General features: G+C 39.4%; 1 protein-coding gene across 7 annotated transcripts in view; it reads right to left on the bottom strand.

The window, feature by feature from the left end:
• Window positions 1-26,868, bottom strand: part of ESR1 (estrogen receptor 1) — a 427,341-nt gene that overhangs the window by 87,964 nt on the left and 312,509 nt on the right. The window lies entirely within an intron of this gene.

Here is a 26,868-nt window from a genome sequence, read left to right on the forward strand (position 1 = left end):
TAATAAAATAGCGTGTGTAAATAACTAACTTGGGGGGGGGGATGAGTCAGAGGAATAAAGGTGACATTATGATTACTTCTGATAATAAATAATAAGGTGCCCTTTTTTGATAAAGGCTTTAATGGGAGATTGAATTTTTTCCCAATCATCATTGACAATATGGCAGATGCCTAATGATAATAATAATAACAACAACACTAAGCAAGAGGAGAAGGGGAAACGGGAGAGGAGGAGGAAGAGGAGGAGGAAGAGGAAGAGAACAGGTGGAGGGAGGAGGAGAAGAAAGGGGGAAGGAGGGGTCAGAAGTGAAGGAGAAGAAAGAGGAGGAGGTGCAGGAGCGGGGAGAAGGAAGAAAAGGGAGAGGAAGAAGACGGCCAATTTATTGAGCCTTTACTATGGCTTTGAAGTATTAAACAATTACTTGTTCATTTCTGATACATAGTTGGGCCATCCTTACTGCTAAATAGGTGACTAACCATACAGAGAAACCCCAGCTACACAAAGACCTCAGAGTCTATGCCCCCTGAGGTCATCATCCCCTAATCCCCTAATTCTATCTTCAAAGTAATGCGAAAATTCTTCCTCTCCTTTCTATGCACTGTCACTATTTTAATCTAATTCCTAAGAGTCTCTCGTCTTCCTGTCTGACTTTTGTAACTCAGCATAATTATTTTGAGGCTTACCCATGGTCTCCTTGTATGAATAGTTGACTGCTTTTATCGCTGAGTGGTATTTCATTGTATGGAAATATACAATAAATAAATACAATTTGCTTATTCTTTCATTGGACATTTGGGTTGTTTCCAGTCTGGGGCTCTTACAAATAAAACTTTTATGAGCAGTTTATGTATGAACATAGGCTTTAATTTTGGTGGGGAGGGGGTAAATATTTAAGACTCTGATGGCTGGACCAGATGGTAGGTGTTTATATCACTTTTTAAGAAATTGCCAAATTGTCCATTTTATATTCCCACCAGCAACAGATGACAGCACTAGTTGCTCCATATCCTCACTGACAGTTGGCATGGTCAGTCTTTTTTTTCTTAATTCTTTATTTAAATTCAACTTATTTAACATATAGCAAATTATTAGTTTCAGGGGTAGCATTTCTTTTTAACTATAGCATGTTTTAGTAGATGGACAGAGGTATCACACCAGTTCTATGGTTTTAATTTGCATTTCCCTAATAACTAATGATGTTGCACATCTTCTCATGTGCTTCTAACAGATCACTATCATACATTATATTGATGTTAATTATGCATGTGTCTGTAAATTCTGCTAGGCTGCCTATTCATCAGAAGCACCCAATGCATGATTCTATCAAATTCTGCTTTTTTTTTTTTTACAATTTTTTTTAATTTTTTATTTTTTATAAACATATATTTTTATCCCTAGGGGTACAGGTCTGTGAATCACCAGGTTTACACACTTCACAGCACTCACCAAAGCACGTACCCTCCCCAATGTCCATAATCCCACCCCCTTCTCCCAACCCCCCTCCCCCCAGCAACCCTCAGTTTGTTTTGTGAGATTAAGAGTCACTTATGGTCAAATTCTGCTTTTTAAAATCTGTATTTGTTGCACCTTCTCCTACATCAATCAACCATTCCAAGGCCCATTACAGTGTAGACTTTCTCAGGGAAGCTGTCTTCCATTGTAAAGAGTGAGTTTCACTCACTGAAATCAGGGCTTGCAACTGGAGAAAAAAATTGGTAGCTCTGTTCATTAAAAAACAAACAAACAAACAAACAAACAAACCATGACTGGGTATTAAAACACCATAACTGGTTTTCAGGCCTCCTGGATAGAAAAAGGAACAGATATCTGTACAACCTACAGCTATTTACCTCTGGAGTACACTGGGTCAAAATGGACTAACCTTGTTCTGGAAGAAACACTGCCTCAGGCAACAGGAAATAATTCTTTTTCTCAGTACCCAATGTCTAATGGGATAAATTGACTCCAGTGAGTAGTACTTAAAAGGAAAGCTCTCTAGGAAGTTTAATTCTCTAAGATTTTACCTCAATCTTTTGGGTAAAGTCTCAGAATAGCATTGTAAATGGACACTGTCAATTAAACTCCCTTTCAGAAATGTTAACATTAGAAAGTGATGTCTTCCGGGATACCTAGGAGGCACAGTGTGTTGAGCGACCAACTCTTGGGTTTCAGCTCAGGTCATGATCTCAGGGTCATGAGATTGAGCCCTGTGTCAGACTCCATGCTTAGCATGAAGTCTGCTTAAGACTCTCTCTTTCCCTCGCTCTCTGCCCCTCCTCCCCCCACGCTCTTTCTCACTCTCTCACTCTCTCTCTCTCTAAAATAAACAACTCTTTTAGAAGAGTGATGTCTCCTTTCATGACACTCACTGTTTTATATGGGAAAAAATATAACCATGTGATAATGTCATCCATGATGACATGTACACCCTGCTATTCAATACCCTCCAGAAACCTCAATCACGCAGGATGAGATTGGGGAGTATCCTTTGAGAGAACCCCAGTTGGCCACACAACCATTCGATTTTGGAACACCAAAGGTTGGTAGCAACCTTACATAGTAAACTGAATCATACTTTTTAATTCTCATTTCAAATCTTTGGTGCTATTTAAGTCTGACAGTTTTAGTGGTCTCTTGGGAGCCTCAGAAGCTCACCATAACCATTTGTACCACACAAGTCTAGTGATTATGAAATCTGTCTGAAGTAGGTCTGCTAGCAATACTTCTTAGTCTGAGTACAGCAGAATTGCTGGGGCCTTCTGTTGAGATGATATAGATCTCTCAAAAAGAAAGAGTCTGTTTAGTCATTTTTCCCAACTGTGTGTATTGCCTTCAGACAAGGGTTGATGCATCTCCTGCATAGTGTCCTCTGCAAGTTCCTGGGGCATGAGTGGAGGTGGTGTGGGTGCAAAATGACTATCAACCTTCCCCATGAATGTGAAGGCTCCTGAAGATGGCCCACTAAAGACTCTCGATTTGGGGGCACCTGGGTGTCTCAGTGGGTTAAAGCCTCTGCCTTCAGCTAAGGTCATGATCCCAGGGTCCTGGGATCAAGCCCCACATCGGGATCTCTGCTCACCAGGGAGTCTGCATCCCCTCTCTCTCTCTGCCTGCCTCTCTGCCTGCTTGTGATCTCTGTCAAATAAATAAATAAAAATTAAAAATTAAAATTAAAAAAACTTTATTAAAAAAATAAATAAAGACTCTCAATTCATCAATGGAGACAAATAACATCCTAAATCCCAAATGAAATTATATTATCTATCTATGGACAAGAAGCTTCAAACCTTAGCTATTTTCCTTATAAACAAGAGGAAGGATGGACAATTCCAACTGGATCTGCTACAATAACATAAAGGCATTCAACAAGGTCTTTCTCAAATACTTGAATGTGTTGCCACTGTGAAGATCAGAGGGAGCAGCATTTATGGGATATGAACACAGGCACCAATGACAGATATTTTTCCAGGTGACATAGCCAGAGACAGTTCACCTCCCATCACCTGGGGACTCCCATCTTAGCAACAGTGAGAGTGACAAGGGGCCCTGAGCCTGTGGAATCCACAGCAGTGAGACAGAATGGATACCTAAAAAGTACAGTTTGTTGAGACCAAAGGAAATCAGATGCAAGGAAATCTCATTTTATAAAATAGAATTTTCAAAGAAAGCAAATATGGATCTTTTCCTCTAGCCTACATTCAGAGATCAAGTCATAGAGTATCTACAGATGGAATATCCTGGAAAACAGAAATGCCTCACATCCTACTCCCCACGGACTATGCGGGCAGGGCTCTGATGAAGTTGAGAGAGGTCTCTTTCACAGAGAAATAACCCTTTATACATACAACTGGCTCTATTATCTCCAGCTTTATTACCACATAAGTACATTCCTCCCTCTATCCTCCATTATAAAATAACAGTTCTTCCTATAAGATTTTTATCTTAGCTTTAACTGTGAAAGCAGCTCATAGCATGTCCTCCTTCTTCCCTGGGCCACATGAGACCCTAAACCTTCTTCCCCACTCTGTTGGAGATTGCCAGACAAATTACTAAATTTGCCTTGGCACACAGGAGATCCTTCAAGCCTCACCCTCCCTTATGGGGTATGACACGACTCTTAGAAGTGACATTGAAAAGTGTGCAGAGATCCTTAGGCAAAATGACTAATATAATATGAATGCTTGTAAAATTCTGCACCGCAGTGGGGTAAAAGGTAAATCACAGTGGCTCTTCAGGATAAGCATGAGGAAAAATAAGTACTCTGGTAATTATATTTCTTACTTCCATGGGATAAATCTATAGAGATGTAAAGTGAGATAGAAACACTGTGGAAGAAAAAAAAGCAACTACGAAACTAGACGCCAGGTGGTTGGTTCCCTTAGTAAATCCACTGGAAAAAAATATTAGTTTCCTGACCTTCAGAAAAAATTAATCATGTTCTCAGTCATAGGATGACCCCAATGTTCTCCAAAATGTCATTTTTGAAATTGCCTATTAAATGCTTTTTGTATTGCTTTAACTCAATAGGAGATTTAAATAATTCATCTCTTCCTCTGGATACCAAAGACTCAGTGGAAGAGGAGAAAGAGGAGGGGGAGGGGAGGGGAAAGGGGGGGAGGGGAAGGAGAAAGAAGAGGAGAAGAAAGGGGGAAGGAGAAGAATGGAACATGAAACTATAGCATAAAGACAGCTACAAGCTGAACAAAATTGGGGATTTCTGGGAGAAAGCCTACAGAACAGATAATACCAGAGGGACCTAGGTCCCAGTTCAAATGCTAAGCAGTCTTCATGCCCTCCATTTGTAATAGTTTCTCTTTTTTCTCTCCAGAAAATGGCCACTTGATGTCATACTATGGGCATGTACCCCATGATACGAGCTCCTGCCTCCAAATAAATTCTTAGATCCTCTTTTTATGCAGTCCTATTTATAAATTGTGATTCCCATTCTACACCTCTTTAAGCTATACCCAACAACATACAAGCACTGAAAAATTTTTAAACAATGAGCTGAACCCATTTAAATATAATGCACCCCTCTCACCAAATACATAGCACTGTTACAAGGTATGAAAGTGGCAACAGATTATCACAATGCAAGAGCATGGGCCTCCTCCCCAGCCTGCCCTACATCACCATGTCTGTGTGCATTCTGGCTTTCCTCTGCTGTAAGAAAGGGAAGGGTGCACAGGCCCCCCTCTGGCACAATACCACTTATCCAACGCTCTTGTGCAATCACCACACTAATAGACATCCACATTGCCAATACCAAGCTGACACTTTCTTGAGGTTACAATAGCCCTCAATTCTCAGGCCCGATTATGACAAGCTATTTCCAACATGGAATTTTTTTGATTATCAGGAGGGTACACCAACCTTCCTCCCCATCCTCCCAATGGAATGAGGAGGACAGAAGTAATGAAAAGAGTATGAACTGAAAAGTCAAGTAGACCTGGCTTGAAATTCTTCTGTGGCCTACAGCCAGTAACCTAAGATCTCTGAAAGCTCTTCCCATCTGAAAAATGCAGATGGACTGACCTACCACTTCAAGTTATTATAAAAGTAAAGGACTTGGCAGAAGTCCTGAAGTGCCAGAGTCCTACTCAGCGATATTCATTCTCCTTCCTATTCATCCCGACAGGCCTGGAACTTCTTCCTAATAGAAGGAACACAACTTTTGCAAAGCACCAGAAGAAATGTTTTGTTTCAAAATATTTTAGATTTAGAGCTTCAAACCTAAATTGGGCACTTTGTGTTTGCCCTAAGTCATGTTGTGTTTTCTGTTTATATTTTTCTTTTTATTTATATACAAAAATAACCTAATAAAAAAGGATAAAAGACTTCCTGGACATCAAACAGCTCTTACAAAACAAAGTTTTCATGATTTAAAAGTGGAAGGAGCAAGAGCATGTGGATTATATTTCTCCTAAAATACATATGTGAAGAAATGAGAAAAGAAAGCACGTTTGGGGTTTTATTACACTCAAAGCATTTCAAGATGTTTAGCAAATCCAGAATCCAGCTGTATTCATACCCCCCCAATATAAATGGTTGATGGTTTCCTACTGAACTCAGCAGACTTCCACTCTGTATTTGCTGCTCCTTATTTGTCTTGAGAGAGAACAAAACTTTCACTGTGGTGATGACCTGCCTTGGGAAATAAAACAGCGTTCTCCAGGCAATGCTCAGCAATAAAAACCAGTGGTTAGGTGAAGAACCAAATGTGACAAATTTGATATTTTGAAAATGTCACATTGAGCATGGTTGATAGCCGTGAGTTGAGTTTGGAGAATTCAGGGCAGAGTTTTTAAAGTAAACCAAAGTAATGTTTTTTGAATGAATGGTGTGTATCTTAAATGCTCCTTATTAAGATGACTGTATGTTGAAGGAATTACAGATGAGGAGATCATGATATCTATATAAATCCACACTTTCTTGACTCTCCAGCCTGACAAGGGTACTATGTTTTCATATAATATAATGAGGACATTTATGACATCATTACCAATTCAACTATGGTGGGTTTTTTATATATAGATTTATTTATATGGGAGAGAGAAAGCATGTACACAGCGGGGGTGGGGGTGCGGGGGCCAGAGAGAGAGCCCCTGCTGAGTGTGGGGCTCAATCCCAAGACCCTAAGATCATGATCTGAGTCAAAATCAAGGGTCAGACATTTAATCGACCAAGCCACCCAGGCACCCCAACTGTTGCTTGGCTTTAACCACCATCCCCCACACTATATTCAAGGAACCATACCCCTTATAACAATTCTTTGAAAAATTATTAGACTTGCCCATGAAAAATATATTCAGACTTCACTTCAGAAATTTTCTAGCATTTTTCCCCCCACTCTGGACATTAGGCTAGATTTTTCTTTTCTTTTTTTTAACGGTAGGCTCTATATCCAATGTGGGGCTTGAACTCAGGACCCTAAGATTAAGAGTCATGTTCTACTGGCTGAGCCAGCCAGGTGCCCCCTGGACTTTAGGCCCAATTTATTGTATACTCATCATAAATGATTCTAGGTATGGATTTGTGTATACAGTAGTTTATAGTTACATTTTACTTACCTAGCAATATTTGATTGTTTTTTAAACACATCAACACATAGGATATGAAAAAAAGTATATGGAAATAAATTGTGTCTGATCTAGAGAGGTAATTATAGAACTTATTTGATTAGTAAGAAAAGTAGAGGTATTTTGAAAAGCACCTCAAGATCTTAAGGTTTAGGATTATATATTGTAGCATATGTAAAATAATTAAAACACAAGGAAGGAAATTATTCTTGACCTTAAATAGGAGCTTTGTAAAATATTTCCCTGAACTTCTATTTAGCAGTTTTGTTGACAACACACTTTTAAATGGCCAGGTACATATTTTCTTATTTTTCTAAGGCTGGAGAGATCTTAATTCTGATCATCGAATTGTGAAATGGTGACTATTTTCTTATTAAAAATTATGTCCTCAGGTTTGAGTATGTCATTGCATCTTTGGGAAAGGGATAGATGAAGCTACATCCCTCATGTAAGCATCCATTTATTCTGCAAATTTCCCTCTAAATTTAATAATAAGGAAACGTTTTCCTCTCCTAAAGAGTCGATGTGTTCCTTTTGTTGGACAGTAAGAACAACAGGGCTTACCACAGACTGCATGAAGCCCTAGGTCAGGAAGCACAGACATAAATACAATATTGAAGGCCATAACGATTTTACCTGTTTCCTGGGGAAATGACTGCCTTACTCCTCCTTTTTCTGGCCTTACTTTTGACTGTACTATTGAATTACAAGGCATCTCATACCAGATAGAAGAGTAAATCATTAAAACATATATGTTTCCACACACACTTAACTATCTCCCCCCTTTTTTGTTCTTTCTATTTAACAAAAAATTATTTTCATGATGACAGATAAGGAAGTGGTTTGTCAGGAGAAAAGAATTAATCTCACAACTATATCTGACTCCAAAAAGAAAAATAAGTCAAGACTTGCAGATATTGGGATTAGACTTGGGGATCAAAAAAAAAAAAAATGTCCCTCCAAGAAAACAAAGCAAATGGCGACTCTACCTTGTTACCAACCCCATCTGTATTACACTCAGAGCCTTGGTTTGTGAAGAGATGGTTGTCATGACAATAAGCATTTGAGAAGAGTTCTGGAGAAGCTCATGGATTTAAGAGTGTCTCCTAGCTTCCCAATTTTTGAAACACACACACAAAAAACCATTCCCTCCGTCCACCAAATAAACAATTCTACTACTTCTTGTATTGGCTACAATTATTCTCTATTGAAAGTATACATTTTTTTCTACTCTCTCATGTCAAAATCCTCCTTGGAGGGACAGAAAAGCTCTTTACTCTGATACAGCCCGGCTTGAAGGTAAACTAGTCTTTTATTTTTATTCAGCAAGGGCAATGGTATTAACTACCGCTTAATTTTTTTTTCCTTCCTAGCCCAGAAAAAAAATCAATTTCAGCTTAAATGAAGAAAGGGGAAGAAAGTAAAAGAAATGATTTTCCAGTTTTTGAGAGCAGATTGCAAACCAAAGAAGGAAAAAATTTAGTAAACTATAAAGGAAAGTACTTAAGCCTGTCCTTTGACGTGCTTGGCAAATGCACAGGAAGGCCAGCACTGTGGGGCGGTGCTGGGTTCACGCACAAAGAACGTGGATTGGCTGTGTTTAAAAAGTCAACAAGCACTTGTGCCTTGGAACATACATTTTTTCCCAGTCCACCTAGAAGCATACCTACAGAAGCATTTCAAAGACTATTGTCATCAGTCTTGAGTTTTCCGGATAACTGTAAGCTCCCGGGAAGCACTATAAACGTCAACACAAAGACTGAGAGGGAAGCAGACAATTCTTTTTAAGCAAGTCCCCTAAACAAATGGGCAGCAATGATTTCCTCCTCCTGCCTCCCCACTGCCAAAGCCACTCAATGAAACCAAAATTGATGATTATCTTAGTCTTAGGGAGTGTTTTCTCACACACGTGCACACACACACACTCACACACACACACACACACACACACACACTTGCTAGAGGAACATCCATTATTGTTGATGACCTGGGGACATCTAGTTCTAGAATGAATTAAGAGCAAAAAAGAGGCTTATTTTCTCATCGTTTTCACTTAAATTCAGCACATTCAAATGGGAGTCTTCCAAAGCAAAATCACCAGAAATGTTGAGTATCAAATCATATAACAACTGTTCCTCTGAAAAACCAGAGGATAAGGCATAGGACCCCATCCCAGGAAGGAGTAGGCAGCCCCAAGTCTGAGGCTAGTGGGGACCCAAGAGTCCCACAAGCACACATGGGATTTATTTATAAAAGTTTGCTTCCTTACTTCCAATCTTCCTACAGCTCCCCGCTTCTCACATTCTTGCCATTAACCTACCTGAAATTCAACCCCAAAGAGAACAAACAATAAAATAAAGGAGAATCATTTCAGCCTCTTCCAACCCAGATCTGAAGTCAGGTATCACTGACCTTATACATACGCCTGTAGAGAGAGCCCATAAAGAAATTAGAAAGCCAGAGACTACTTTCCTTTAACCCATGATGGATTCTTTTTTTTTTTTTTTTAATTTTCAATTTTTTATAAACATGTATTTTTATCCCCAGGGGTACAGGTCTGTGAATCAGCACTCACCAAAGCACATACCCTCCCCAATGTCCATAACCCCACCCCCCTTCCCCCCACCCCCCTCCCCCCAGCAACCCTCAGTTTGTTTTGTAAGATTAAGAGTCGAGACAAACCATGATGGATTTTTTTATAAGCACAGCAGATCTTGCCAGGCCATTAAATAACCATGCTAATGATAAGGTAGGTAGCTGGGAGAACCTCTAAGAGATATTCTCTAAATGCTAATTACCTTCAAAGCAAGAACTATTTCATTTCTTATTAGTTCAACATGGCCCTTGGCTTGGTATTGAGCTCCATCAGGAACATTGACTCTAGGGGCATCTGGGTGGCTCAGTGTGTTAAGCCTCTGCCTTCATCTCAGGTCATGATCTCAGGGTCCTGGGATTGAGTCCTGCATCATGCTCTCCACTCAGTGGGAAGCCTGCTTCCCCACCCCCCGCCTCCCTCTCTGTCTACTTGTGATCTCTGTCTGTCAAATAAGTAAATAAAATCTTAAAAAAAAAAAAAAAAGAATGTTGACTCCCTATGAATTACAAGAAACTGCAATAATATTTTTCAATAAAAATAAATAGTTAACTGCATTAGTTTTATAGAGCTGCTATAACAAAGTCAACTGAAGAGTTTAAAAAACAAAAACAAAAACAGAAATCAGGAAACAACAGTTTAGAGACCAGAAGTTTGAAATCAAAATGTCAGCAAGGTCATGTTTTCTCCAAAGATGGTAGGGAAGAATCCATTCTATGCCTTTCTCTTAGCTTCTGGTATTACAGGCAATCCTTGGCATTCCTTGGCTTATAGATTCATCATTCTAATCTCTGCCTTCAACAACACATGATGTTCTCTGAGTGTCTTTGTATCTTTTCTCTTTTTATAAAGACATGAGTCCCATTGGGTTAGGGCCTGCACTGAGTATGATCTCATTTTAACTTGATTAATTGCAAAGACTATTTGTAGGTAAGGTCACATTCATAGATACTAGAGGTTAGGACTTCAATGTATCTTTCGGGGAGATGCAATTTAACCCCCAACAATACAAACTGTAAACACTGTACCTCTTACATGGTCATGCTCAACATTCAACAAATACTATTGAGTATCTCCAATTTATATAAACCTGGCATGAGGCTGGGTACTGTGAATACAGAGATGGGACAACATTCTCGTTCTCAAAAAGGTCATAGTCTATAGAAGAATCAAGAAAATCAAGAAAAATGTCATAAATGTCATGAAAATGTCATAAGACCATAATGACTGTGTTGAGTGCCAACAGAAGGGAAATATCTGAGAAGTGGGCACTTTAATCTTTGAAGCTAGGGAAAAGGTGGTTCCTTAGTTGTAACACAGTTTTCCCCTCTTCCCAGCATATTCTTTTAATGACTTCAACTCTTTCAACATCAAGGTTAAGTTCTTATTCCTATAGTAACTCTTCCCCATATCAGGGCTTACTCACAAATTCATCTCTCTCATGAGACTGGGAACAGAATGAGCACAGGGACTATGTCTTGATAAATTATACCAACAGTACTTAATGTCATACCTGGCTGAGAAAAAGCCCTTAAATAAGTATTTGTCAAATAAGCAGGGGGGAATAGGTAAATAAATGAATGAGATAAAATGAGTGTAAATGAATTATCCTCTGCAATTTGAAGGACTTCCTGGAAGATCTCCAGTTTCTCAGTGAAGAGAGGTGTTGACAGGTGAAGATGCAGAGAGGTGAAGTGACAGGATAAGGTGTTGGAAGAGCATAATGGGGGACTGAGATGGTTGCTGTGGAAATAGGAAGAAGGCAAGAGCAAGAGGAACTGTGAAATAGAGAGAGGGACCAAGGAGAGAAAGAGAGAGAATGCACTGATTGGAAAGCAGTATCTAAGACCACATTAGAGGACTAACCAGAGCTGTAAGACTTGTTCAGTTTTCTAATTCGCATCTCAGTGGAATACTTGGGGAAAGGGAGGCAGTGAGACACAGGGACCAGAGGTATGGCATGACACTGAAACTGTCCCTACACCAGACATGCAGGGATAGAGAACCTGGGAAAGGAGTGGTCAGAAATGTGGCTGTTGAAGGAAGCAGGAGCCAGGGGGAGCTAAGGAGTTCTGGCTTCAGCCTTGAGGCAAAGAGAGACCAATTAAGCATTTTAAAAGTAGGAGTCTTAGGGAAGCTCTATTTTTAATTTCTTGAGGAATCTCCACACTCTTCTCCAAAGTGGCTGCACCAACCTGCAATTGCACTCCTGGGTATTTACCCCAAAGATACAGATGTAGTGAAAAGAAGGGCCATCTGTACCCCAATGTTCCTAGCAGCAATGGCCACGGTTGCCAAACTGTGGAAAGAACCAAGATGCCCTTCAATGGACGAATGGATAAGGAAGATGTGGTCCATATACACTATGGAGTATTATGCCTCCATCAGAAAGGATGAATACCCAACTTTTGTAGCAACATGGATGGGACTGGAAGAGATTATACTGAGTGAAAGAAGTTAAGCAGAGAGAGTCAATTATCATATGGTTTCACTTATTTGTGGAGCATAACAAATAACATGGAGACATGGGGAGATGGAGAGGAGAAGGGAGTTGAGGGAAATTGGAAGGGGAGGTGAACCATGAGAGACTATGGACTCTGAAAATCAACCTAAGGGTCTTGAAGGGGCGGGGGGTGTGTGTAGGAGGTTGGGGAAACCAGGTGGTGGGTATTAGAGAGGGCACGGATTGCATGAAGCACTGGGTGTGGTGCAAAAACAATGAATACTATTACGCTGAAAAGAAATTTAAAAAAAAAAATTTTTAAGTAGGAGTCTTAGGTAGGGTGAAGGCGAGGAGAATGAATAGAGATATGCTGAGATATAGAGGAAGGATAATTAACTGAATTTAACAAATGAGGAATGAAAAGACGGGGAGGAGTCAAAATCTAAGTGTCTGGCCAGTGCGACTGGCCACGGTGACGGGCATACATAAGGAAGAGAAGGCTCATGAGGAACGCAGTGAGTACCAGCTTAAATATGTTTTGTCTAACTTCCTGAGAAGCAAGGAAAAGTCTCGTGGATTGCTGAAATAAGGCTCTGAAGCCAAGAGGTCTGGGGCAGCCTCGAGTTATCGATTGGGTATGATTAGGAAAAAGGTAAAAACTGAAGTCACTGGAGATGAGTTTACCACAGTTATACCACTTAGAAGGGGAATGCAGAGAGAAAAGAGGCAAAGATGTCATGAAAAATGCCAATGCCATCAAAATAATAACCATTTTTTTTCCATACTGGAAACAATGACTTTGTTACTTTAACTTTAAAAAAAAAAAAAGCCTTTTTCATTCAGAGACTATTTCTAAAGTTAATAATAATAATAATAATAATAATACAGCATGGGGCTGGCATGTGCCATCCTCTCTTAAATAGAAGTTCAAAAAAGGAAAAATAAACATCTGTTATCCACTGATTCTGAAAAGGATCAACTCTGGCCATGTATGTGGCTTTTTGTCAAAATACTTTCAATAGTAAGAATTCACAAATGGCATAAAATATATCTTCTCTTGGTCATTCCCACTTGGGGTGACTCAACACTTCCAATTTCTCAGATTAGGAGCTTAATTTCAGAAGATCATCAACATTCCTCCTCTTGAATCCAAAGGGGGTCCTGAGAGGAGATAGGGTCCCAGCTCGGAGGAGCCTCCTGCATCTGGAGGCCTGAGTTTGTGTTCTCCCCACTGGCTTTCTGAAGGTGCACTTAAGTGGAAAATGTGGTCTCGCCTTAGCAATGACGTCACCTCATGCCTCCCAGCAGACCTTGTAGCAGCTTCCTGTTTCCGGGGAGCTGACTGTTGCTGAGCTGCCCTGAGAGGAGTCAGCCTTGGAGCTGGCCATGTCCTCTCCTGAGGGGAGTGAGCAGAGCCACTGGGGCAGTTTTTCTCACAGAGCTGGGAAGCAAGGTGACAGCAGGGAATAAAATTTGAGGAAAATAAAACTTAAAATTACATTGTCCATTTTGAATTCTTGGAAATAAAAGAATGTTGAACAGAATTATTTTTTCTTCTCAGGCAGAAGTTGTTTTTATTTTTATAAACGAAAATTAAGAGAATATCCATAATTTTGGATTAGTCAGATTTCTAACCTACATTTCTAACCTACATTTCATTGTCATAAAACCAAAGAAAAGAACTTTCTCTCTCTCTCTCTCTCTCTCTATATATATATATAGATAGATAGATAGATAGATAGATATAGGGGCTTTCTCTTTCTCTTCCTACCATCTATGAAGCAGTTAGGAAATTCTCCAGGGAACAATGGACTAAAATTCCTCATCATCACTTTCTCTAGTGCTATGGTCAGCTTCTCAAATCAGCTTCCAATCCAGAAAGAGGAATTAAGCCAGAACTGGAGATGGGCATAAAGGTAGTTCCTTTGATTCATAGAAATTGTGGTTATCAGCATGAACCTATCTTACAATTAGCAGTGAAAATCTACTTTGTCTTCAAGGCTGTAAAATCTCTTGTTCTAAGTATTTCAGACCACAGATAAGAAAATCTTACAATCACTAAAAAACCAATACAACCACCCCCAATACACACACACACACACACACACACACACACACACACACACATACACCTACCCCAATAACACATATACCAAATCAGAAGCAAGGTTTAGGAATACTTAGCAAGACGGAGGAATGGATGTGTTTTCTGGGATACGAGGACATACAGGTGCCATCACTGTAATTACATATATTCTTATTCTTTCTCATGATAACAAGATTACTGATGGTCTAAGAAGAGAACGGGCTCAATCCAGGAAGTCACCGACTGGGTTCCGGTTTGCTCAGGCAATGCTGGAGTGGGTAAAAGCATGAGCAGAAGTTCCACACTCCAGGAAGACCTAATTATGTCCCACATTTGTAAAAAGAGAAAAATGACTGTTGGCTACCTTCTTCGAGTTCCATGTTTTTCAATTGGATTTTTAATGTTTCAAATGTAGAATGAATTATGAAAATGCAAGGTGTAAAGGGAGAGATAATAGGTTTTGCGGAGACCAGGTTTGCTACTTTCTAGGTACATGAGCTTGGGTGAATTATTTCATTCCTGGTACCTAGCACAGTGTCTCTCTTGATATATGCTCCATGAATATTTTGTGAATGAATGAACTGTCCTGGGCTTCACTGTTAATTTTTTTTTAAGTTTTTATTTATTTGACAGAGATCACAAGTAGGCAGAGAGAGGGGGGGAAACAGGATGCCCGCCAAGCAGAGAGCCTGATGCAAGACTCAATCCCAGGACCCTGGGATCATGACCTGAGCCGTAGGCAGAGGCTTAACCCACAGAGCCACCCAGGAGCCCCTCACAGTTACTTTATCTACAAAGCCAGAATGATAATAATATACCCATAAGACATTATGATGACAACTTAAAAGTATATAAAGAACCTAGCACATTGCCTAGAAAATATTGCTGGCCAACAAATAAATGGTGGCTGCCATTGCTTTAGTTCCTTTTTGCTTTTCCCCCCAAAAGATCGTATTTATTTATTTATTTATTTATTATTTTTAAATATTTTATTTATTTGACAGAAAAAGAGATAGTGAGAGAGGGAATACAAGCAGAGTTAGTGGGAGAGAGAGAATCAAGCTTCCCACTGAGCAAGGATCCAGGTGCGGGGTTCAATCCCAGGACCCTGGATCATGACCTGAGTAGAAGGCAGAAACTTAATGACTGAGCCATTCAGGTGCCCCAAAGATTTTTTTTTAAGTAATCTCTACATTCAATGTGGGGCTCTAACTCACAACCCCAAGATCAAGAGTCATATGCTTTATTGACTGAGCCATCTAGGCATCCAGTTTTTAATGACAAAAGTGCCAAATATTATGCAGATGACAAATATTCTTCCCACACCCAGATCATGAGTTTCACTGTCTACAATGGTTATGACTGCGTTCTTAAACATCTTTATTCAATCTGGATGTCTGAAGTCTATGGACTCCTAAGAATAAGGTTCTGAATGCATGAAATAAAATAGTTAAAGATCACAGAATAGAACCAATTATACTGAAATCCAGTTCTTTTGAAGAACTTGGTGTGTTGGGGCGCCTGGGTGGCTCAGTGGGTTAAACCTCTGCCTTCCGTTCAAGTCATGGTCTCAGGGTCCTGGGCTCAAGCCCCGCATCAGGCTCTGCTCAGCAGGGAGCCTGCTTTCCCCTCTCTCTCTGCCTGCCTCTCTGCCTACTTGTGATCTCTCTGTTTCAAATAAATAAATAAAATCTTTAAAGAAAGAAAGAACGAATGAACGAACAAACTTGGTGTGTCTATGGATGCCCACTTAAGAAGCCCTTGCAGCATAAGGATGGAAATCAATGACTTCCCAGGCCATCGAGGGCTGCTGGTGTTTTCATGCACAACATGTTACAACAGGGGCCTCCTTGCGCTTCCCTCCACTTTTCTTGGAATGTTGGCATAAAACTACTGAAAAGCAAAGAGGATATTATTAACTACTAGGAATGCTGTCTACATATAAGACAAGGAGATCTTGAGGGGAAAGGTTGTAATACAGACCTAGTAAAACAACAGCATTTGAGCTCTTATTGAAGAGCACACACAGGGGTTGGTCTTCGTGACTCACTCTCAGTGACTCAGTTCATAAGCTATTAGGGGAAATTATTAATGTTGTTACTTAACTAAAGAGTCTTAGTGAAAATTCACCAGGATTTGAAGACTGAAGAGAAATGGCAGGTCTTAAAATAGATTATTAATTTAATAAATTCTAACATGACTTTGAGATGTCAAAAAATATTTTATTTACTCTTAAAGGATAGCAAATCTGTTATTAAGGAGCTATGCATGAAATAGGTAACACCTTGAAAAGATACACTTCTCACCTTTCAAATCTCTCAGAAAGATTTGTCAGATATGTGAAGCTTTGTCTGGTGCCCGGCCATATACGGCCAGCTGAGGACTGGCCAAGAGGAGTAGGGCTCCCACTCTACCATTCGCTTTGACATGACCATTATGAAGGGTGGTCATAATGGAGAAAGGAAGAACTGTCCACCCAGTTCACTTCAAATAACTTCTATGTATTCTTTCCAAGGCATCTTAGATACCAATGAAAGTCAGATTTTAAGACTAGAAATTGATAGCAAAGCCAAATCATCTCAAAGGCACACAGCTCTGTGAAAGGATTCTACTTCAGACAGAATAAGAATGTGAAAAACACCTATCCTTCTGAATGTGAGCTGACAGGAAGAAAGCAGGTCTTAGTCATAAATACATGGAGAATCCTATATCATATGGGAATTGATTACACAGACAAGTGATGTTGTCTTTATCTGGAGTCTGCAAGATGGTACATAATTAATGATATTGTTTCAGAAACATGTAACTTGTTGGTTGTTTGAACAAAGTCTCTGATTCTTTGTCTCAACTTTCCCCGGTTCTGGAAGATACACTACCACTCCAGGGCATGACTCAGTGGGTCAGCCCTAATTGAGGACTTACTAAAGAGTCAGAAACAGACTCACCCATCTTTGCTTCCCCCAAAGAATTAAAAACTGTGCTTTTCACAAAACTGACACTCGAAAAGATTCTGAGTGAATATTTGCTGGGAGCTGAAAAAGAAACAAACTCATGATGATTTTATTGGCAATTAGAACATCCTAATGGCATAATCTCTTAAGCTGGGCCTCATTATTTTTCTATATAAATGGCACATTTACATATAAATTTTACCTAAACATTTAATATCCTCCCCAAATTGGGATACTTCTGAGAAATAACAAAGATAAAGAGACAAAGAAAAGTCCTCACTACATGGAAAAATATAAAAGAAATAGACTGAAAGTAAATAAACTGCCTAATAATAAAATCCTAACAAGTAATGAGGAGGATGAGGAATGCTCTCATCACTTCTGGAAGATTTCGGAGGCACATTCCAAGGGCTCTCTTCCTGCCCTTTGCTTCCAGTGGCTAGTTTTCTAATCTCTTCAGGATGATGGCATCTTTAAACCTTCTCCACTCCCTTTTATTCCCTTTCTTTTATTTGCATGGTTTTCTCTTCTGCAACTCCATCGTCCAGTGGAATTTCAGGAAAGTGAACATGATTTAAATTTTGAACTCTAACAAAAATTTCAAATCACTTTTGCCCTGCTAAAAGCATAGTCAATGTCAAGAAAGAGGCAGAAAGTGGCACAATGGTTTGTTGAAAAATAACTCGGGTTCTTGGCTCCATCAGCTTCCATCAATAGCAGCTACTCTGCACATTACTTCTTGGGGCATAGTTATATCCTGACACATCAGTATTAACAGTTGTAATGGGTTATACTTGTCCTCCTCAAGTTTCTACAGCTATTAATGTTAACCTTCTGGTATACTTTGTGACTTCTGTCTCATTTTGCAATCCTGGGACTGAGGTTGAAAAAAAAAAACAACATTCTTTTAAAATGTTAAGTGTAAAAAGTATCCTAAATTCCCTAAGGCTGCTACAGAACAAAAAATGATGTATGCTGAGCACAAGGGTTTGTGTGTATGCTTATCTAATGTTTAGTTCTATGTCTTGAATGAGCTACCACAGATCCATTCATTTAGGAGTTGATTAGTAAATGATACGTTAACTGAATGGATGAGACAATAAATAACAAGAAAATTCAGGACCCAGGTATATATCAATACTGATCCCCCCCAAAAAACTGATCAAATTTAGTTCTATCAACTAAGTTTGAGAAAAACAATAAACAGTGAGATGCTCTTCACATTATATTTTTGTTTTATTTTGCCATTTTGTTTTTGTTTTGGCCAAAGCTAGGAAAAGCATTTATATAGGAAGAGAAAGCATCTGCTTATGAAAGGTTCCTATGACCCCATTTTGCTAGCTGTGAACAAATATTAGAATAACACTTTTGGATGGTCTGGAAACCCTCTTGTCATCAAATCTCCTTTGTCCTTAATAGGTGGTGAATGGCTCTCTACCTATTTGAAATGACCCAGAAGATCAGCTTCTCTGTACATTACATTGAGGGCAACTCTTAGGGATTTGCTCAAACTAACAGAACAACAACAAAAATGTCATCCACCAAATATTTATTGAAGGCCTATTATATTCAAGGCATTGTGTTAGGGACCAAAACTGTCACACACTCATTTATTTTACATGTTGTATAGGGACCCCAAGTTCTAGTTTTGCCTTCTAATTACATGCTTAACACTCTATTACTAGAAGCAAGTGATATATAAAGAGTTATATTTCCTAGTCTCATTTTATAAAACTCAAAGTAAGGCACTACAAGACTTGGCACTCAATGCAGAAGCACACCCTACAAGATTAAAGAGTTTGGGAAAATAAGAAATTCAGTGGAGACAGGTGTACTGAGGCAGAGGGATTTGGGGTATCCCATCAGATGGAGATGTACATGAAAACACGATGCAAGTGGAAACAGAAAGGCTGAGTAGATGTGCATTTTCATGGACAGAGATGCAACCATAGACTTGTATTTGGACATGGGCATACACATCTGCATGACAAGGAGGTGACTGCCCCAGGTAAACCAGGGGGTGTGCAATAAGAGAAGACAATATATATCTATGTGGTGTGTAGGCACATTGAAGACAGTCTCGATGCCTTGCTGCAAAGTTTGAATGAGGTTCTGTGACAACCAGAGCTGATAGTTGTGAAGTCACTGTCTTTTATAGGAAAATAAGGACATTGTTCCATACATTCCATAGTGACTGAGAAAACAAGTCAATTATGAAAAGATATTAATGTTCTTGAAAGGCAAAGTCTTTTCTCACAGGAAACTGCAGTGGAGGTGGTTGCAATATTCAGTGTAGTGTAGCCATGATTATTTAAGATGGCCTTAGCTTAATCCCAGCTCAGCTATGTCATAGTGGAGAAGCTTTGAGAAAACTACTTAAATTCTCTATCCCTCAGTTTTTTCATCCAAGAGGAAGATTTAAAAAGCACCTGCCCAAGAAGACATAAACAGACATTTTTCCTAAGACATCCCAATGGCTAACAGACACATGAAAAGATGCTCAACATCACTCATCACCAGGAAAATATAAACCAAAACCATGATAAGATGCCACCTCACACCTGTCAGAATGGCTAAGATCAACAAGATGGCTAACAGGTGCTGGTCAGGATGCAGAAAAAGGGGAAACCTCTCACTCTGTTGGTGGGAATGCAAAATGGTACAGCCACTCTGGAGAAGAGTATGCAGGTTCCCCCAAAGAGTTAAAAATAGAACTACCCAATGACTCAGCAGTTTCACAATGAGATATTTACACAAAAGTTACATATATATATATATATATATATATATATATATATATATATACTGATTCAATGGAATACATGCATCTGATGTTTACAGCAGCATTATCAGCAACAGCCAAATAAATGATGGAGAGAGTCCAAAGGTCCATCAACTGATGCATGAATAAAGAAGATGTGGTGTATATACACGGTGGAATATTACTCAGCCATCAAAAAGAATGAAATCGTGCCATTTGCAATGACATGGATGGAGCTAGAGTGTATTATGATGAGTGAAATAAGTCAGTCAGAGAAAGCCAAATACCATATGATTTCACTCATATGTGTAATTTAATAAACGAAACAAATGAACATAGGGGGAAAATAATAGAGGTAAATCATAAAACAGACTCTTAACTATAAAGAACAAACTGAGGGCTGCTAGAGGGGGTGGGTGGGCAGATAGATTAAATGTGTGATGGGTATTAAGGAGGGCACTTGTGATGAGCACTGGATGTTATTTTTTTTAATTTCAGGTTTTTATATTAATTCCACTTAGTTAACATACAGCATTGTATTAATTTCAAGAGCAGAATTTAGTGATTCATCATTTACATACAAGATCCAGTTTTATGATGTTGAGATATGTTCCCTCTATCCCTACTCTGTTGAGGGTTTTTATCAAGATGGATGCTGTAGGGGGACTGGGTAGCACAGTCTGTTAAGTGTCCAGCTCCTGGTTTCAGCTCAAGTCACGATCTCATCATTTGTGGGACTGAGACTCATGGCAGGCTCCTCGTTCGGTGGGGAGTCTGCTTGAAAGATTCTTCTTTACCTCTGCCCCTCCCCATGCTTGCTCTCTCTCCTCAAAAAAAAAAAAAAAAAAAAAAAAAAACAGTGGATGCTGTACTTTGTCAAATGCTTTTTCTGCATCTGTTGAGAGGATCATATGGCTCTCATTTTTATTTATTAATGTGCTATATCATGTTGATGGATTTGAAAATACTGACTCATCCTTGTAGCCCAGGAATAAACCCCACTTGATTGTGGGGGATTCTTTGAATGTACTATTGGATTTAATTTGCTAGTATTTTGTGGAGAATTTTTACATCCATGCTCATCAGGGATATTGGCCTGCATTTCTCTTTTTTTTTTTTTTTTTTTTTTTTAAAAGATTTTATTTATTTATTTGACAGAGAGAAACCACAAGTAGTCGGAGAGGCAGGCAGAGAGAGAGAGGGAAGCAGGCTCCCTGCTGAGCAGAGAGCCCGATACGGGACTCGATCCCAGGACCCTGAGATCATGACCTGAGCCGAAGGCAGCGGCTTAACCCACTGAGCCACCCAGGCGCCCTGCATTTCTCTTTTATAGTGGGGTCTTTGGTTTTGGAGTCAAGGTAATGCTAGCTTTATAGAATGAGTTTCCTTTCATTTCTAGTTGAAGGTTTCCTTTCATTCCTAGTTGTTGGAACAGTTTGAGGTTAATAGGTATTAACTCTTCTTTAAATGTTTCATAGAATTTCCCTCGGAAGCCATCTGGTTCTGGACTTCTGTTTCTTGGTAGATTTTTCAATTACTGATTCAATTTCTTTGCTTATTATTGGTACGTTTAAGTTTTCTATTACTTCCTGTTTTGGTAGTTTATATGTTTCTAGGAATTTGGTAGTTTATATGTTTTGGTAGTTTATATGTTTCTAGGAATTTTTCCATTCTTCCAGAATGCCCAACTTGTTGGCATATAATTTTTCATAAAATTCTTCTATAATTATTCATATTTCTGTGATGTTGGCAGTGATCTCTCCTCTCATTCATGATTTTATTTATTTGGGTCCTTTCTCTTTTCCTTTTGATAAGTCTGGCTAGGGGGTTATGAATTGTATTAATTCTTTCTAATAATCAGCTCCTGGTTTCACTGATCTATTCTATTTCTTTGTTGTTATTGTTTCTACATCATTTATTTCTGCTCTATTTTTTTTATTTCCTGCCTCCTGCTGGCTTTAGGCTACATTTGTTGTTCTTTTTCTAGATCCTATGTGTAAGGTTAGGTTGCATATTAGAGATTTTTCTTGTTTTTTGAGGTATGCCTGTATTGTTATGTATGTCCCTTTTATGACCGCTTTTGCTGCATCCAAAAGGTTTTAGACCATCGCATTTTCATTCTCATTTATTTCCATGTATTTTTTATTTATTTCTTTAATTTCCTGGTTGACCTCTACATTGTTTAGTAGGATGTTCTTTTTTTAGTATTTTTTAAAATTTCCTTTCAGTGTTCCAGAATTCATTGTGTATGCACCACACCCAGTGCTCCATGCAATACATGCCCTCCACAATACCCACCAACAGGCTCACCTAACCCCCTACCTCCTTCCCCTCCAAAACCCTCAGTCTGTCTCTCAGAGTCCGCAGTCTGTTATGGTTCATCTTGCCCTCCAATTTCCCCCAACTCCCTTCTCCTCTCAATCCCCCCGGTCCTCCATGTTATTCCTTATGCCCCACAAGTAAGTGAAACCATATAATTGACCCTCTCTTCTTGACTTATGTCACTTAGAATAATCTCTTCCAATCCTGTCCATGTTGATACAAAAGTTGGGTATTCAGCCTTTCTGATGGAGGCATAATACACCATTGTATATATGGACCATATCTTCTTTATCCATTCATCCATTGAAGGGCATCTTGGTTCTTTCCACAGTTTGGTGACTGTGGCCATTGCTGCTATGAACATTGGGGTACAAATGGCCCTTCTTTTCACTACATTTGTATTTTTGGGGTAAATACCCAGTAGTGCAATGGCAGGGTCATAGGGAAGCTCTATTTTTAATTTCTTAAGGAATCTCCACAGAGTTTTGCAAAGTGGCTACACCAACTTGCATTCCCACCAACAGCGTAAGAGGGTCCCCTTTCCCCACATCCTCTCCAACACATGTTGTTCACTGTCTTGTTAATTTTGGCCATTCTAACTGGTGTAGGGTGGCATCTCAGTGTGGTTTTGATTTGAATCTCCCAGATAGTTAATGATGATGATTTTTCATATGTCTGTTAGACATTTGTATGTCCTCATTGGAGAAGTGTCTGTTCATGTCTTCTGCCCATTTTTTGATGTGATTATCTGCTTTGTGTGTGTTGAGTTTGAAGAATTCTTTATAGATCTTGGATATCAGCTCTTTGTCTCTAGTGTCATTTGCAAATATCTTCTCCCATTCCGTGGGTTGCCTCTTTGTTTTGTTTATTGTTTCCTTTGCTGTGCAGAAGCTTTTGATCTTGATGAAGTCCCAAAAACTCATTTTCACTTTTGTTTCATTTGCCTTTGGAGATATGTCTTGGAAAAAGTTGCTGTGGCCAATGTCGAAGGGGTTACTGCCTATATTCTCCTCTAGAATTCTGATGGATTCCTGCCTCACATTGAGGTCTTTTATCCATTTCGAGTTTATCTTTGTATGGTTTAAGAGAATGGTCAAGTTTCATTCTTCTACACATAGCTGTCCAATGTTCCCAGCACCATATATTGAAGAGACTGTCTTTTTTCCACTGTATATTTTTTCCTGCTTTGTTGAAGATTATTTGACCATAGACTTGAGGGTCCATATCTGGGCTCTCTACTCTGTTCCACTGGTCTCTGTGTCTGTTTTTGTGCCAATACTATGGTCTCTTGGTGATTACAGCTTTGTAGTAAAGCTTGAAATCTGGCAACGTAATACCCCCAGTTATGTTTTTCTTTTTCAAAGTTTCCTTAGCAATTCAGAGTCTCCTCTGGTTCCATACAAATTTTAGGATTGTTTGTTCAAGCTCTTTGAAAAATGCCAGTGGAATTTTGATCTGAAAGGCACTGAAAGTATAGATGGCTCTAGGCAGTATATACATTTTGGCAATGTTTATTCTTCTGATCCATGAACGTGGAATTCTCTTCCATCTTTTTGTGTCTTCTTCAGTTTCTTTCATGAATGTTCTGTAGCTCCTCAAGTTCAGATCCTTTGCCTCTTTGGTTAGATTTACGCCCAGGTATCTTATAGTTCTTGCTGCTATAGTAAATGGAATTGATTCTCTAACTTCCCTTTCTGTATTTTCATTGTTAGTGTATAAGAAAGCAACTGATGTCTGTACATTGATTTTGTATCCTACCACATTACTGAAATGCTGTATGATTTCTAGTAGTTTGGGGGTGGAGTCTTTTGGGTTTTCCATATAAAGTATCATGTTATCTGCAAAAAGAGAGTTTGACAATCTTCTGTGTATATGTGGTCTTCCCAATTTTTTTCCTATGGTTGACTTCGAGTTTCATAGTGTTATGGTCAGAAAAGATGATAGTATGATCTCAATTTTTTTGTACTTGTGGAGGCCCAACTTGTGATGCAGTATATAATCTATTCTGGAGAATGTCCCATGTGTACTTGGAAAAGAATGTGTATTCTGCTGCTTTAGATTGAAATGTTCTGAATATATCTTCTAAGTCCATTTGTTCCAGTGTGTCACTCAAAGCCATTGTTTACTTTTTGATTTTCTGCTTAGATGATCTGTCTATTGATGTAAGTGGGGTGTTAAAGTCCCCTGTTATTATTGTATTATTATCAATGAGATCCTTTATGTTTTATATATTTGTGTGCTCTCAAACTGGGGGCATAAATATTTACAGTGGCTAGATCTTCTTATTGTATAGACCCCTATATTATGATATAGTGCCATTCTTCATCTCTTGTTACAGTCTATGGATAAAAAATCTAGTTTGTCTCATATAAGTCTGGCTACTTTGGCTTTATTTTGATATCCATTAACATGATAAATGGTTCTCCATCCCCTCCCTTTCAAACTGTAGTTGTCTTTAGGTCCAAAATGAGTCTCTTATAGGCAGCATGTAGATAGGTATTCTATTTTATCCATTCTGACACCTTACATCTTTTGATTGGATCATTTAGTCCATTTTCTTTCAGAGTGATATTTGATAGATGTGAATTTATTGACCTTGTATTACTTGTTAAGTCATTGTTTCTGGAAATTTTCTCTGTTCCTTTCTAGTCTTTGTCAGTTTTGGTCTTTCTTTTCCACTCAGAGCATCCCTTTCAATACTGCTTGCATGGCTTTAGTGGCCATGAACTCCTTTAGTTTTTGTTTGTTTGGGAAACTCTTTATCTCTCCTATTCTGAATGACAGAGTTGCTGGATAGAGAGGGTGTTCTTGGCTCCATATTTTTTCCATTCAGCACTTTATTAACATAGCATGTCACTCTCTTCAGACTTGCCAGGTTTCTGTGGGAAGATCTGCTACTAACATTGTCTTCCCTTGTAAGTTAGGGACTTCTTTTCTATTGCTGCTTTTGGGATTTTTTTAATCTCTATATTTTGTAAATTTAACTTTGCTATATCTTGGTTGGCCTACTTTTGTTGATTTTGAAAAAGTTCTCTGTGCCTCCTGGATTTGGATGTCTGTTTCCTTCCCCAAATTAGGGAAGTTTTCAGCTTTAATTTCCTTCCAGAAACCTTCCGCCCTTTTTTCCCTCTCTTCTTCTGTGGCTCCCATGATACCAATGTTATTAAGCACTTATGAAGTCACTGAGTTCCCTAAATCTACATTCATGATCTAATATTTTTCTTTCCCTCTTTTCGGCTTCATTATTTTCCATAATTTTATCTTTTATATCACTTGTTCATTCCTCTGCTTCTTCTATCCTCACTGTGATTATACCCAGTCAATTTCACATCTCAGTTACAGCATTTTTTATTTCAGCCTGACTAGTTTTTAGTTGTGGTAAGGGGCTCCCTGGTGTTTCCTATGCTTCCATCAAGCCCAGCTAGTATCCTAAATTGTTGCATTAAATTCTGGATCAGGCCCATTACTTACATCTGTTTCAATTAGATCCTTGGCCATGACCTTTCCTTATTCTTTCTTTTGGGATGAATTCCTCCATCTTGGCATTTTTCCCAGGTCTCTGTCTTCTTCTATATGCTAGGAAAGTCTGTTATGTTCCCTGCTCCTGAGAGTAATGGCTTTTTAAAGAAGTCATATACTGTCCAGGGCCTGGTATTTCAGAAAGTGTCTCTGGTGTATGCTGTGTGCACTCTGCTATTATGTTTTGGCTGCTTTTCCCCTTGGGTCAGTCCTCTTTTTCTCTTTGCCTGCAATGGAGGGGTGCTTGGACTTTGGCCAGAGTGTGGTGAGTTTTAACTAGGTGTGCTCTGGTCCACTTGTTAAGAGACCTGATGCTATTTCCACTAGAGCTGTAGCTTTGCAGAACTTCACGGTCAGTAGAAAAGGTGTGTGCATGGGGTTTGGCTGGTCTTCTGGGGGAGGGGCTTGGTGCTCTGGTTCTCAGACACACTTGCCCAAGAAAAGCAGCAACAGCAAAGCACAGGGTGGAGGGTGAGAAGGAGCTTGGTGTGAGATTTAGGCCACCACTGTTGGTGCTATGCTGTTTACTGAAGTTGGTTTACGCTGAGGGGCAGGGAGAGATATGGCACAAATTCCCTCCTTCCTCCCTTAGAGGGGAATTCACGCCCACCACTGTCCAGAAAGTGGCTCCCAGAAAATCAAACAATCTCCTCTTGTGTGTTTCAGGCATCCTTCAGATCCCTCCTTCACCCTGACTGTGTCTGGGCCATCTGCCTGCCTTGCAGTGCAGTGCACTTGTTTTCTATCCCAAGAAGGCTGGCTGAGTTTTAAAACTCCAAACTTTAGGGATCCGGTATAGCAGGGACCCATGCTGGTTCTCTGGGGGAGGGTCACGCCACTCTGATACTGATGCCAGTTTGCCCCAAAAGGACAGTCACACCAAAGCACAAAGGGGTGGATTTTGGAGTAAAGCACAGCAAAGAGCCAGTGTCCAGGTTAGCTACCCTCAGCAGGTTTCTCTGTGCCTAAGTTGAAGGGTGGAGGATGGTAATAGTGTCTAATGGCTCTTTTGTTCCCAGAGGGCAATGACGCCTTTTCCAGATGCCCTCCAAGAAGGGGGAAGCATCTCTCCCAGTGTGTCCCATTCTCCCAGTGTGTCAGATCATGCAGTCCA

Source organism: Mustela lutreola, chromosome 6 (genome assembly GCF_030435805.1).
Source record: "Mustela lutreola isolate mMusLut2 chromosome 6, mMusLut2.pri, whole genome shotgun sequence".
Taxonomy (NCBI): Eukaryota; Metazoa; Chordata; class Mammalia; order Carnivora; family Mustelidae; genus Mustela; species Mustela lutreola.